General features: G+C 37.4%; 1 long non-coding RNA gene across 2 annotated transcripts in view; it reads left to right on the forward strand.

The window, feature by feature from the left end:
• The window catches only part of LOC143669842 (uncharacterized), a 56,369-nt gene that overhangs the window by 792 nt on the left and 40,426 nt on the right, over nt 1–15,151 (forward strand). For both annotated transcript variants that reach the window (XR_013169090.1, XR_013169089.1), the window contains exon 2: nt 3,565–3,639. This is a non-coding gene — a long non-coding RNA (uncharacterized LOC143669842). The remainder of the gene's footprint in view (nt 1–3,564; nt 3,640–15,151) is intronic.

The raw sequence follows: 15,151 nt of genomic DNA on the forward strand, positions 1-15,151 counted from the left end.
GTTGTTCATTTATGTTGCAGAAAAGGCCCCATGTTTTTTGTTCTTACGCCTTCCTTTGTTATTTCCTTCCGTCTTCTCAAGTGGCAGATCCATTCACCTAAACAAAGTGAATGTTGTGGATTGAATCATAGCCACCAAAAAGACATATTGAAGTCCTCATCCCTAGTACTTTAGAATGTGGCCTTATACAGAAATAGGGTTCTTGCAAATGCAGTTAAGATGAGCTCACAGTGGAGTAGGGGGACCCTAATCCAATAGGAGAGGTTTCCTTCAAAGAAGAGGCACAGACAGGATGGAAGAAGGCTGAACACAGAAGTTGTAGTGGTGTATCCACCAACCAGAGATCCAACAAACAGAAGCAAGAAGAGACAAGGAAGGATTTTTCCCCTAAAGAATTTCTGAGGGAATGTAATCCTGCTCTAACCTTAATTTCAGATTTCTTACCCTAGAACTGTGAGACAATAAATTGCTGTTGTTTTAAGCCACCTAGATTGCAACATTTCTTTTTATGGCAGTGCTAGGAAATAAAGATAATGTCCTTCCTTCCAAAGGGTGATAGGCCCTGTTACAATCTTTAAGTAATAATGTGTTTGGCCTCAAAGAATCAAAGGGTGCATTGATTAACCAAAACCCTTCTGCTGTAGCTGATTTATATTATCCTAGTTCTCTTTCAACTCCTTAGTACTTTCCCATGCCTGCTTATAACAGTAATCATTCGTTTATTCATTTGCTAAACAGATTACTAGGCTCTCCTACTTTACAAAGCACACATCTCCATTAAACATAGAGATATTATGGTAAGTAATACAGACAGTAGAATTAGAAGAAAGTCAGTAAACAAATGAACAAATGAATGTTTATGAAATATGTGTTGTGATGAAGAAAGCAAACTGTGAGCTATGTTAGAGAGAGCAGAGGAGACTAATTTAAATGAGGTGGTTAGAGAATTCTTCTTTCTTTGAATTGAGAACCAGAAATTAGCTTTGTGAAGTGGTTTGAGGATGACAGTCTGTTTCCTAGGCACAATGGTAAATGGGAATGTCCAATCAGGTCCAGTGGTTGGATAATAGTGGGAATGAGCTGGAGTATGAAGTTTGGGGAGGTAGGTATAGACAAAAGTGCACAGCTTTTGGAAGTAAGGAATATGAGATATGTGTTTTGGTTTGCCAATATTGTTAAGGAAATGCAATACCACAGAAATGGACTGGCTTTTAACAATGGGAATTTATTGACTTCCAAGTTTACAGTTCTAAGGCTGTGAAAATGTTCAAATTAAGGCATCAAAAGGTGATACTTTCCCCTGAAGACCCACCACCAGATATCCTCTGCTCCTCTGCCATGTGATATCTGCTGGTACTTCTTTCCCGGGTTTCATTGCCTTCAGCTTCTGGCTTTTCTCTCTCAACTTTTCTTGGCCTTTTTTCGGTATCTTCTTTCTGTCTTTTATCCTCTTTTAAAGGACCCCAGTAAGTGGATTAAGAACCACCTTGAATGTGGTGGGTCACATCTCAATTGAAGTAACCTAATCCAAAGATCTCACCTGCATTAGGTATGAACCCACAGGAATGGATTGAAAGGACATGATCTTTTCTGCGGTACCATACAGTTTCAAACCATCACAGGATCTATTTAAGCTACTATGGGAATCCATTGAAGAAGTGTTATTAAGGAGTAACATGGTGTTCATATTTCAAAACTATGACTCCGGGATTGAAAATGGATTGGGATATGCAGCTACAGTGGAAGCAGGAAGACCACTTAAGTTATTACAATATCCACAACAGAAATGGACAGATTCTCATATAATTCAAACGTAGAATTGATGGGGCTTTCCACTAGTTTGAATGTCGTATCCAAAGTTCAAGAAATAATCAGGGATGCTTTAGGGATTATTGCTTGAGAAGCTGAGTAACTTTCAATATCTTTTACAGAGATGTGGAAGATTAGAAGAGGGACAAGTGTATAGAGGCCCAAGAAATCAAGAATTCAAGTTTAGACATGTGGTGCTTGTGAGAAATCTTTGAGTCAAGTATATAATTGAATATATGTGTCGGGATGTCATTCTAGACATCTGGTCTGCTAGAGATAAAATCTTGGAAGCCATAGGAACTAAGATTATAGGGAGCCATAATTTTAAGACATATTAATGCAACATATCACTGAAAAAGAGAGGATAGAAATATAAAGAGAGCTCTCAGCATCTCCAACATTTAGAAACTGGGTGGAAGAGGAAGACTAAAAGGGAGATGCCAATGTGAATATAAGGAAAACTAGTGTCATGTAGTTACATGGAAACCAAGAGAAGAAAGCTTTTGGAAAGAAGAGAAAACTCATTTGTGTTGAAGCTGCTGAAAGATTAAGAAAGATGAGGATATATTTTTGGAATTTGTAAACACAAAGGTCATTACTGATCTTACAAATGCCATTTTATTTGAATCGTGGGGATGGAGGATGTTGAAAGGGAGGTAAATGAATGTCAAATTTAAAACTAATAAATGAATAGGGCTAAAATAGGGAATGGCAATTGAAAAAGCAGAGACAGCATGTATGCACCATTGTTTCAAGTGCGTTGGCTCTGAAAGGGGCAAAGAAATGAGACAATATCTAAAGGAAGAGAGGACATCCATGAAGTTTTTTTTTTTTTAATGGGAAATTCTACAACATGTTTATCTATTGATCAAAATGATTCAGTAGGTATGTGAGAGACTAATTATACAGTCCAATGAAGAACTATATGAATGAGTAATATCCTTGAGAAGTAGAGAGAGGCTAGGATCCAGAACACCTACAATGGATTGGGTTTTGATAATGGGAGTGACCCTTTCAGCTATTGCAACAGGGGGAAAGAAGAAGAATGAATGCAAATAATTTCCTAGTTTATTTATCAGTTCAAGACTTGAGCAACCCCTCTTTATCCATAAGCAGTTGGAGTAAAGATTTCATCACTTGCTCAGATAAGCCATCAGAAGAGTGATCGTGTCTTAATTCTGCAAAAGTGAAATAACCGAGTCAATCAAAGACACTCAGAAATGCAGTAGACTTCTCCTTGTTACCTGATTAGCAGATCTCGAGATTCTGACTTACTGTTCTAGCTCTTTTCTGGAGGTCAGGTACAGATCTTGAGTGAAAGGGCAGTGGTTGTAGTAAAAATAAGTTCTCTTTAGTGTATGAAATAGCTTTGCCTGCATTTACCTACATGTGTATCTACTGCTGTGAATTCTCTCTTATTAGTGTTACAAAGTTCATTTTGTTTTAGAGACAAGGATTTGAAGTTGTCGCTTGTATTTTAAAAGTCTACGTGTAGAGAAGTCCACACACATAGATGCAAGGAGGGATGAATTCCTCTTTGAATACAGAGACACCGCACCAAAATACTGAAGAACAAGACATGACAAAATACTGAAGAACAGCATGACTTGGAAGCCATTCTTTGATATGCTTTTTAATGTGTGTAGGTGGTTTTTTTTGTTTTTTTGTTTTTTTTTACAGTATCATCAATTCAATTCCCTTGAGTTTTGAGCCACCCCTGGTCAAGCTAGCTGACATTGACATATTCTTTTACAGATACATCTGACAACCTGCAGCTTGCCAAGTTAACGGTAATATTTATGGACACCTTTGAACTCAGCCACACAGCAGGTAAGACATATAGATGAAGAAAATCAATTATGACTGTTAACTAAAACCTTTTTTCCATATTTCTTTTGCATAAAGTCAAGGGTTAAATGCACATTTTAAGGGAGAAAAATGCCTGTATTAAGGAAGAAGGAACTGTTTTTTAGCTAAAGGAGAATTTCAAGAAACATCACACAGTAGAGGATTTTATCTCCCCAAAATGAAGTGTCATTTTATATTTCTTCCACTTACATATGTCAATTTAATTATAAAGCAGATTTTGTAACTCAGAAGCAATAATGGGGTTCTGGGTGAGTATGTGTGTGTGTGTGTGTAAGCATACATGCATGTATAATTTTAAAATATTCAGTGTACAGATTTTACACCTCAGAGAATTAATCAAACTGTCAGGCCCAAGACCAAATACTGCAAAGCACACACAGTGGTGTGTCATGGTAACTTAGCAACCAGGGCTGAATAGGTTAAGACAGAAATTGCTATCATTTTCTTATATTTAATATTTTCAACCCTATACTCTCTCTGCTCGCTTCTCACCCCCACCACACACGTATTCTGATTCCTCCAGGTTGTAGTTCACAGAATCAAATATTTTATATATTGTAATGATCTTGTTTATGATAGTTTCTGTATGTGGAGAATAATAGGAATCACCTGAGTACTGAATTTTGGAACATCTGTGGATACTTCATTGATTAAGACTATAAGTCATTTATAAAACTGGTGTTTATAAAATTGATGTTAACAATGGGAACCATAATTTCCCATTAGATTATGAAACACATATTTAATGAGCAAGTCCTGTGCATAAGTACAGTAGCACCAGAGGAAAATAATCAGTTCCATGCTATATCTGTTCTGGTGCCAAATGGGCAGCCATCTAAGTCCGGAGGGCAGTTGAGCGGCTGCCCCTGAGTGGGTACCCCAGCAACCTTTACGTGGTTGGTTAAATGCTCCAGGTTAAGGACTTTCTGATTTACAATATATAAAGGAGCTCTTTATCTTGAGGCTCAAACAAAGAGCAAAAAATGACATACTTGAAAGAAGTAAGTGTTATTAGGGTACTCAAAATGCTGAACATATTTAACAGTTTAATAATGCTCGGAATGACCTTGAATCAGTGACAGGGCAAAAGGAAATTTTTATCCCATTCCTCTCCATCTCCCCAGCCCTGGACTGTCATATACAACACTCTTTTAACCAATCTCCTGCAATATGAAAAAGAGGCTTATTGGGGGAAAGCACTGGGCAAAGGTGAAGGAGTCCCAGTTGCTTATCCCTCCTTCTCCCATGCTAACCCTAGGCCAGATTGCCTGTAAGACCCAAGTGTTCCATTTCATATAGATGTGGCTAGTGGTGGATTCAAGATGAGGAATCATCTTGAATCCTCTTGGACTGTAGTGTACTTGTGCTGGATTTCTAATAAGGCATTAAAAAAATGTCAAAATCTCAAAGTACTGTGAGAACAAAAAAAAATGTGATTATGCCAGCCGCAGTAGTCCCATCTTATAATTAAGATTCAGATCTCAGTGTTGCAGGCTTTACCCCTGTCCATCCAAAATAATGCTTTCTTTTCTGGCCCATCTTCCCCAATATTATGAAACTCACAAGCAGGTTCCAAATATCCACTGGTTTATTTACATGTTTTTTTTTTTTTTTTGCCATGTGCAGGCTCTGGGAATTGAACCTGGGTCTCCAGCATGGCAGGTGAGAATTCTGCCACTGAGCCACCGTTACACCACCCTTGGTTTATTTACTTTTAAGCAATGAAGAACTTAATTATTAATCCATTTGTCTTAATTAGGAAGACACAGTTAAATAATTCTAGAAATAGAAATATTTGGGCCCCTGGATTTACTAGAAATAACAAGGCTATTACTTGTAATTCTTGGTTTCTTGTTGTTTTGTTAAATCATAATTCTTACAGTTCATAAAGAGGATGTTTTTTCTATATTTTTCACATTTCCCATGTGAGATGGTCTCAGTCAGACTTATGAAAACCATATATGTGCACAAAGTTAGATAAGCAGATTAAAGAGAAGGAAACAGAAGAAAAGCTGTGGGACTTCTTTCTTGTCCCTAACACTGATTTGTATTTTTCCTTTTTTGGGCATATATTGACTGGCTGCAGCTACTGTCCTGCTACTTCTGCTTATTTCTAAAGTCCAGTTATCATCATACTAGGTTTTACTACCCTTACATGAGATGGGATTGTTCTTTTTTCTTTCATTGATGAGGCTATTTCACAACAACTTTTCTTTCACTGTGAGTATATTTTTGTTAATTTAGGAAGGCCAGATTCCATAGCCTCTAAGAAGACTAAGACATTTCCTTACCCTCAAAAAACTCAAAATAGATATGGTCATGTTACAAGGTGTAGCAGTTCTAGCTCAGGGCTTTGCTTTCCCTGAGCTCTGCTCCCCAAAGAACTCAACTCCATCCTTGGTGCAGGGATATTCTGGCCCCCTTGCTGGTAGTGAAAGTCAGTGGTGCCCCAAAGAGGCAAAAATGCACATCTCTATTTATGGAATATGATCCACTGAAATGTAAGAAGAAAATATTAGAAACTCCTTTAATATTTTTATTCAGAAAAAGGATGGAAATTATGCACTGTGTAAACTCACATTAGCTCACTTTCATTGTTTCCTGACTTCAGGGGCTGGGGGTGTGCAGGGATCACGTGTCTCATAGCATGTGAAGTACCCAGAGGAAAGTGTAGGGTTTTGACCACACAGATGTCTTAACACTGCAGTGCCACCCTCATTTGTTTGTAGAGTGTTACAATATCTTGCTGATGACATTTGCCAAGTTCAGTGATTTATAAATTAAATTGCCTAGTTTTAACTGAAATAACCCGCAAAAGTATAATGTTGGCTTAATATATTCATGAATAAAATCACCACAAATGAAAGATGATAAAAATGTAAGTACAAAAATTGATAGACATGACCATCCCCTATCCCTGTACAATCCTCTTTGTAAGTTTTACATGGGAAAAACAATGACAATATGAGGGTTTATATGAAGTTGCCAGTATATTTAAAAATTATCAAGAAGATCATGTGAAATATGGATTTGTATCTACTGTCAATAGATAACACATCAGCTGTGCTCCCTCATAAACTCTAACTTAACTGAATTTTTACTATGACAACAAATGAATTTTGGTCCTAATGACAATAGCTAATGCCAGGACTATATGGATATTTATTATTTATTAATAGAAGACATATGCATTATGTATTAATAAAAATATGTATGCATTTATTGGAGTGCATATTCAAAAAATTGTGATGACATGTGTCCAAGACCAGAAGTTTCGAGAATACACCTCTAACCCATCATACTGTAGCTCTTTTCCTGGTTTACTGACTGTTCCTGGTACATTGCCTCTGCAGGTTGAGCCACCATGACCGATCTTTCCCTTGAACCAATATTGATCTGCTTTCCATCTTGTTCATGTCTTCTCCTGACTAGAACAAATTATTTATCCAATCCTGAAGAAAACCCCTTGAGTTTAGTACAAAGACTCATTAAGTAGAGCCTCATAGAATACTATCTTCCACTAAATTTGGAATATACCTTTTTTCTTTGATGTTTTCCTGCTTTTCTCCAACAGGTTGTTGGCCATAGTTTTGCCCCTAATTGTGGCTATATCATTCTTTCCTTCAAAAAATATTTATTAACCACCTGCTATATATCACATACTGGATGAGGTGCAAGGTACAGAGTGTTGAGTAAAATGGTATTCTTTTGTTCTCTTTCAGTATGCGATTTGGTGAAGGAGTAATACAGTATAGAAGGGAAGTTGCAAATAAATAAAATGACATTGCTTTAAGTCAGGGTTTCTTAAATTCAACACTATTGACATTTTGGGCTGGATAATTCTTTGTGTGGGGCTGTCCTATATGTTTTGACAGCATCTTTCGCCTCTACCCACTAGATGCCAATAGCACCCCTTTCCCCATCCATTTGTGACCACCAAAAATGTCTCCAATTGTTGCCAAACAAACTGTGGAGAGTCAAAATCATCCTTAATGAGAGACACTGTTTTAAAGGATAAATAGGGAAAATAACAAGTTGCAATGGTAGACAATACTGGAGGGAGATATTTGGATAGACTATCTGAGAATGCAACTCTGAAGAGGATTTGCATAAGCTGACACCTGAAGAATGGGAAGCAACCAGTCTCTAAGTGGATGGGGAAAGGCTTTCCAGGTGACAGAAATTTAAAGTGTGCAGACCATGAGCCTTGAGCTCAGTGGACTCCAGAAACTGAAATAAAGCCAGGGTTCTTAGATCACAGTGGTAAAGTATGAAGCTGGTGATGTAGGCAGAAGTGAGGATCATACATAGCCCTATAGATTAAGTACAGGGGAAAAATCCCAATCCTGAAACCATTTTTTACTCATCATGTGGGTTGAGGAGAAAACTAATGCCTTGTATGGCTTTTAGAAGAATGAAAATATTATAAGTCCTAGATGAATTCATGTTTCTAGTAATTGAAGAATTTTAACTTTGGAGTCTGAGTTGAGGACTAGTGAGACACACACACACAAGTATGTATATCATTTACTTTTTGGAGGAGTAGGTTTTTGCAATATTAGGTGATTATTTGCAGTAAATAATTTGCAATAAATAGAAATAAGTAATTAATTAGAATTAGGCATCTTAAAGAATATTCATGTATTAGAAATGAATAGGTGATGATAGGAGAAAATTTTGTTTTGTATTTTACAAATAAGGAAACACATCTGCCAGTTTCTGTAAGAAAATAGTGAGAAATTAAGTCACCATTCAAATTTGCATAATGAACTTTGCCCAACCCTGGATCTCTAAATTTGCTCACACTAGTTCTGCAGTTTTAACTTTTTGGAACCTCAGTTTCTTATACTGTAAAATGTTAGGGTCTTTAAGGTTTATTCCATATCTAAAATACTTTAATTCTCTGATATATTATATTTTGACCCCCTAAAGCAAATATAATTTATTTTTTAGTGAAATTGGCATAGCTATGTGAAATAAGTGAAAAAATGTTCTCTGTGCTCCTCCTTGTGTGGCTTACCTGGATGTGAGTTTGGAATGATATAGAAAACCATAGCATCTTTCATAATTCGATTTTTTTAATCAAAACCTAAGGTCAAACTAGCAGGTAGGTGTGTTTGGTCCAGCATCCAGCCAAAGATATATCCAGGAGCAATTTGCTGAAAAGAAATAAGAAACTTTCTCTTCTGCCAAACTTCCTATGCCTGCTGCTCATGAAAGCTATTTCTACAGGGGGAAAAATTTCTATAAACACACATAGAAAGAGCCACAGTTGCCTTTGTTCAAGTTGCCATCACATATGACCTGATTTTTCAATCCTCTGTGATGTCTGGACCCTTGTTTCCCAGCAAGAGCCAAAGCAAACTGCTTTCAAGAGTCTCCATCTCTGTCTGTTTGCAAACCATACCCAGTTTGCCCATTAGGCAGACATCTGGCATGGGGACCACAGCACAGCTTCCTCACAGAGCCTCCGCCTGAGTCAGGGGCAAAGCTGTATTCTATCAGAACTCATCTGAAGATGCAGAGGTCAGTGTCGAGTTGGATAAATGCACTGGTTTCTGACACCAAGACTAAACAGAAAACATTTTGGGGACAATGGGTGGCCTGAAGCTGATATGTTTTCTGGAAAAGAAGGGCAAAGAGTACAGTAGTCTATCAACTGCCCTTGAAAAGACTTGCAGGGGGAAAGAGTGACTCTGTGTGTGTGCATGTGTGTGTGTGTGTGTGTGCTAGAGGGAGAGAGAATATGAGTATGTAACTGATAACTGAAAGCCACAGACTATACCAGATTCTTCTATAATAATTCCTGTACTCCAAATCTTTTTAAAAACTTTTTATTATTTCTACTTGCTCTTTGTTGTAGTTTGTTGAACTTACTCCCTAATATTTTGGACGGAACCAGTGCTGGCAGAGCCAAATTTAAAATTTTGTGTTAGGATGCTTCTACACTCTGGAAGAGAAAAGTGTGCAAATCTCCTGTGTGGGAAAATTATGAAGCCTAGAGGTGCTTAAACTTAAGATAAGGTCCTTGAAGTTTAAACAGACTAATACAAATATTACTTGAATCACTTTCTTACTGCTGCATGGCAGATGATCCCAAAACTTAGTTATTTAAACGATGTCCCTAAATTTATTTGGTTCGTGTTTCTGTGGGTTAGGAATTTTTACTTTTTTGTCTGTTGGTTCTTCTAGCTTTGGCTGGGCTCTGTATAAGTCAAATACAGTCATCCAGGCAGGTTTGCTCCTAGAGGTTCTCTGGCTGTTGGGTAGAGTGATTGGGGACTGGGCTAAATTTCTCTCCTCTTCCAGAAGTGTGTCCATGGCTTCTTCACACGTCACAAGAGTCCAAGGAAGTGAGAGAGGCTTTGATTCGGAACTGGTGCCATACCTATTAGCCCAGAGCAAATCACAAGCCTTTTTACTCTGCTCTAAGGGTTTAATGGAAGGAACTGCAAATTTACCGTGCAAAAGGCATGGATACAAAGAGGGACCGTGTTGGGACTCTATCTCATTGCACAATAGTACACACTATATATTAGGGAAATATATCTCCACTAATTTTTACGAGAACCCAGTAAGCAAAATTACATTTTCCTATTTAGAGTTGAAGCAACTGAGGTTTTGAGAAATCAAATAAATTGCCCAAGTTCGCAAATAATAAGTATACAACTCTGTCTTGGACCACAATTTATGTGACTCTAAAATCTTCAATCTTTTTACTTTTATTTGATATATTTCTCTGTTTTCATAGTTATCAAATTATGTGAAATTCTGATGAAAAAAATTCTGTTATCAAATTCTAACTTCTTTATTCCTCCATCTCTGTTCAAAATCTCATTTAATTTATTATTGCCTATTTGATTTAATTCAGTTTTCTGCAATTAAAGAAAATTTGAGAGTAGCTGAATTTGGTCATAACTGAAATGAAACATTTTAGTCTTCTTAAATAAAACCAAAACAGTAATTTATAGCGTGGATATATTTCATATCGAGCATATTTTTAATCTATTATCCAGTATTCACAAATGTACTTGTGACTTGAATGGAATAAGGTCAAAGGTGGGGAAGTGCAAAAGACAGACTCATGTAATTAGGAGGATGAGAACAAAAAGAGAAGAGGTGTAATTTTAGTGTTTCCTTATATCCTGACCCTCATCTGGGAAGACCTGCTGTTGTGAGTGCCTTGCACATGGTATAGTTGAAAGAAACATGTCCTGGAAATAAAGACACTTACATCTTGCATGGCTAACTAGTGATTGAAGTGGGTATATCACTTATCCTCTATAGACCTCAATTTCTTCATCTGTAATCTTAGGTGCTAGAGTTGTAAGCAACCTTCCATATAAAATATTCTAGCGTATTCTGAGTTAGATTCACTGCACTGGATATCAGGAGAAGGGGACCTAAAGGATAGGAAATTCAACCAGCCTCTGGTGGTGGGCTCTGCCTGCTAGAGGAACTTGCTAGCTTTTTCAAGCTTTTCAAAGAGTCTGTTTTTAATAAGAATATGAAAAATCCATGTGCCTACCAAGAAGGATGCCTTTTAAGATTTTCATGAAGCCAACATATGGCTAGTCTTAATCAGTCCCTCCTCACTATCTACTACAATGGGGATGAGACCTAAGCAAGTTTTATGCTCACCTCTTGAACCATGAAATAATGCAATTATCATTTCCTTCTAATTGAGTACAAGCTTATGGTGACAGCAGCAATGTCTCATCCTCATAAAAGCGTCACCTAATGTTCACTAATTATTAGTGATGCTCTCCCCTATTGTACTGATATCGGAGAGTAACTTCCTCTTGCTTGGAAGTAAAAAGTCAAGGAAAGGCCTGGGTGTGGATGGAGGATGTTTAGAGAAATATTGGTCAAACAAGTTCTGTTCTTGTCTTCAGGAGAAGCACCTTTTGCCTAGGTTTGTCTTTTCCTGCTTCTTCTCAGTAACAGAGGAATAAGACCTTAGCATTCCAGTTGAAGCCGTGAGCTTGATAGTAAGAGCTTAAGGAGTTTACTTTTAGTAATGGGCTTTAGATCACCTAGACAGAAAGAATCCTCATGCCCTGAAGGTGCCCAGCCAGGCACATCAGGACTGGGCTGCACAAGTTGTTGGAACCTGAGAATCAATATTTTATAAGAGTATCTATGTGCTGCAGATCTCACTCAGGAACCTACGGCATAAGCACACACCTAGAAGGTTCACAGTGCCAGATTCTGGACAGTTCAGACCCAAGCAACAGAAATAAATACTCAGAGAACATTGCCTGTATAAAATCTGTTTGGGTACATTCTTCCTACTACAGTGATCCCTGCTAGTATTGAACTTTGCCCCATCCCTCAGCTAAGAATTTCCATTTTTAAATTTGCTTTTACCATACTAAATTACTCTTTTTCTAACAGATATATAGTCTGTTTGAACACCAGTACAGAGTTGATGTTTCTATTCTTAGTTTTGTTGTAATGATTTAAAAAATCTATTGCTTACTTTTTTATAATAATTATAATAGCTGTTACCACTCATTATTCCTGCAGAGCATGGCTCTAGTCATCATATAGGTATTAAGTCCAGGATTTCTCAAACTTGGCACTTTTGACAATTTGGACCTGATAATTTTGGGGGCTTGTGGGACATTAAAAGATATTTAGCAACATCCCTGGCCTCTTTCTGATAGATGCCAGTGACACCCCTCCACTGACTGCTGGCAATCAGAGTGGTCTCTAGTTTGCAAGTTTCCAGAATGCCATATACCAGAAATGGAATGGCTTTTAAAAAGGGGAATTTAGTAAGTTGCAGGTTTACAGTTTTAAGGTCATGGAAATGTCCAAATTAAAGCCAGTCTATAAAAATGTCCAAATTAAGACTCCAACAAGAGGTTACCTTCATTCAAGAAAGGCTAATGAAGTTCAGGGTCTCTCTCTCAACTGGAAAGGCACATGGTGAACATGGCAGCATCTGCTAACTTTTTCTCCAGGGTTCTTGTTTCATGAAACTCCCCAGGGGACATATTGCTTCTTTATCTCCAAAGGTCTCTCTGGCATTGTGGACTCTGTTTTGTGGCTCTGCTCTCTTGGAATCTCTAAAAAGGGACTCTTTCCAAAATGCTTCCTCTTTTAAAGGATTCCAGCGAACTAATCAAGATCCACGTGGAATGGGTGAAGTCACATCTCCCTCTATTCAAAAGTTGATACCCACAATTGGACAGGTCACAGCTCCATGGAAGTGATCTAATCAAGTTTTCCACCCATAATACTGACTAGGGATTAGAAAAAATGGTTGTTTCCATGAGATTGTATTAGGATTAGGCCATGGTTTTTCTAGGGTACATAAATCCTTTCAAACCAGCATATGGGTGCGGGGAGTTGTGGGATATTGTAGCATATTTAGCAGCATCCCTGGCCTCTTCCTGATACATGCCAGTGACATCTCTCCTCCCACTACTGACAATCAGAATTGTCTCCAGCTATTTTTAATTGTCCCCTGTGAAACAAAATTGCCCTGACCAAGAACAATTGATTAAATCTAATCTTTATCACAGTCATGTGAGTTAACTTTTAATATTTCCAGTTCATTGAGGAAGACACTGAGATTAAGAGAGGTTGAATGATTAGGCAAAGTCACACAGCCACTAAACGGCAGAGCAAAAATTTAAAACTTATTTTTATTTTCCTATGACATTAAGTAACTCATTAATGGCTTCACCTTCACCATCATCTCTAACACTCTTAACCAAGCACTAAAATGTGAGGCTCAAAGTCACCAGCACTTCACCATGTGATAATACTAATTTTTAACTCTTTTTTGAAAGTCCACACCATGTGTTGATTGTGCCTTCCCCAAACATTGACCTAAGAGTATTATAATTTGTCAGTCTAACCTTGCACCAACACTAGTCTTTCAAATGGTCATTAATAATCAAAAACAGACTGGAGAATATACTTCAAGAACAATAAATTATACATTTATTTATGCTTTGTGAGAAATTGTTTAAAAATAAAGAACCTTGGACAACACACCCCAGGAAATGTGACAGTTTCAGAATGATACTCATTTTTTTCTTAATAGCCCATGTGTTCATGAAATGTTGCCTGAACTTCTATTAACCTGCAGAGAGAAAAACCCTAAATGATTCTGTGCTGCTGGGTTCTGAGAGAGATCCCATCCTAACTCTTAAGAGGTAATCTTTGCTTCCCCACCATGAAGCACAAGACTTGATTAACTTTATCTTAGCATGCCAGTAAAAGTTGTATCGGCCGTAAAAACAGTCATCTCTGGTGTAAATCCAACCCCGGTATTTAATTCCTTGACCTTCCATGTCAGAGAGTCCCACAAGCAAGCTGCTTGAAATGTCTCCTTTTTATTGGCTCTAAATTTACTGTCTGATCACTTTGTAGCTCCTACACTCATCATGCTATGAGACAACATAAAAAAAGAACTGTTCCTGAGAACTTCATATTTTGGAACATCTTTATCTATCCTTCTCTGCTATTCCCTCTGCCCCAACTCTTCCATATGGTAATGAATCTCCTGAGGAAGGTGTGATTTTATACAGAATTGAAGCAAATGAGAGAAAATCTTTATTTCGATTGAAAATGATACCAAGCTGAATCCTCTGGAATATTGTTTCTGCTTTATCCATTACTTTATCAGGCACATAATAACTTGCCTTAGAAGATTTCCCCAAGGTTCATACTACAGTTTTTTTAAGAGTGAATTTTGGAGGTAAATCTTTTTCAAAAAATAATACTACCTAGGGAATGCTAGTAGAGCCATTGTTTATTTATAAGGGTGTATTTTAAACAGTATGAGAAAGCTACTTCTCCTTATCCTTCTCCTTCTTGGTAAGAATCCTCCTTTTACTGTTTTGAAAGTTTCATTTCCATTTTATCACACTGGCCTTTTGAAAAATTACAAATTTACCAAGGAAAATGAGACATACTGACCATCCTTCTCTGGGAGCATCTGCACTTTTGATTCTTAACCAGCCCATGTCAGAATCATTCCTGAGTGTTTTTGAACCATACCCCACACAATTCTTCATGCACAGATGCAGATACCTTCTGATATGCTGGAATCACAGTGTTACTGTTACAAATGATAGTACATTGTATCTCTCAGGTGTGTCAGGGCTATAAAAAATTGAGAACCACTGGTCTTTATTAAGGAAAATGTATTTTCATGAGTTGGGGATATTAGAAAATAGAGTATTAGATTTTTTTTTCCATTACTACCTTATCCTTTTCAATATATAATCTTACACATGCTGTTCCCTCATATTGGATTGTCCTTTTCTGTTTTTTCTATTGATCTTTAAGTGCCTTGCTCAGTTGTCTCTTCTTTGGGATACCTATTGCAGGCTATTGCAGGCTACCAGGAAGATATAGTTGCACTTGCCTCTGTGCTCTTGTAGCAACTTGAAGTTACTTCTTGTTACCTGTGATGGTTAATTTCACGTGTTGTCTTTGCTAAGTTATGATG

Source organism: Tamandua tetradactyla, chromosome 26, assembly GCF_023851605.1.
Source record: "Tamandua tetradactyla isolate mTamTet1 chromosome 26, mTamTet1.pri, whole genome shotgun sequence".
NCBI classification, from domain to species: Eukaryota; Metazoa; Chordata; class Mammalia; order Pilosa; family Myrmecophagidae; genus Tamandua; species Tamandua tetradactyla.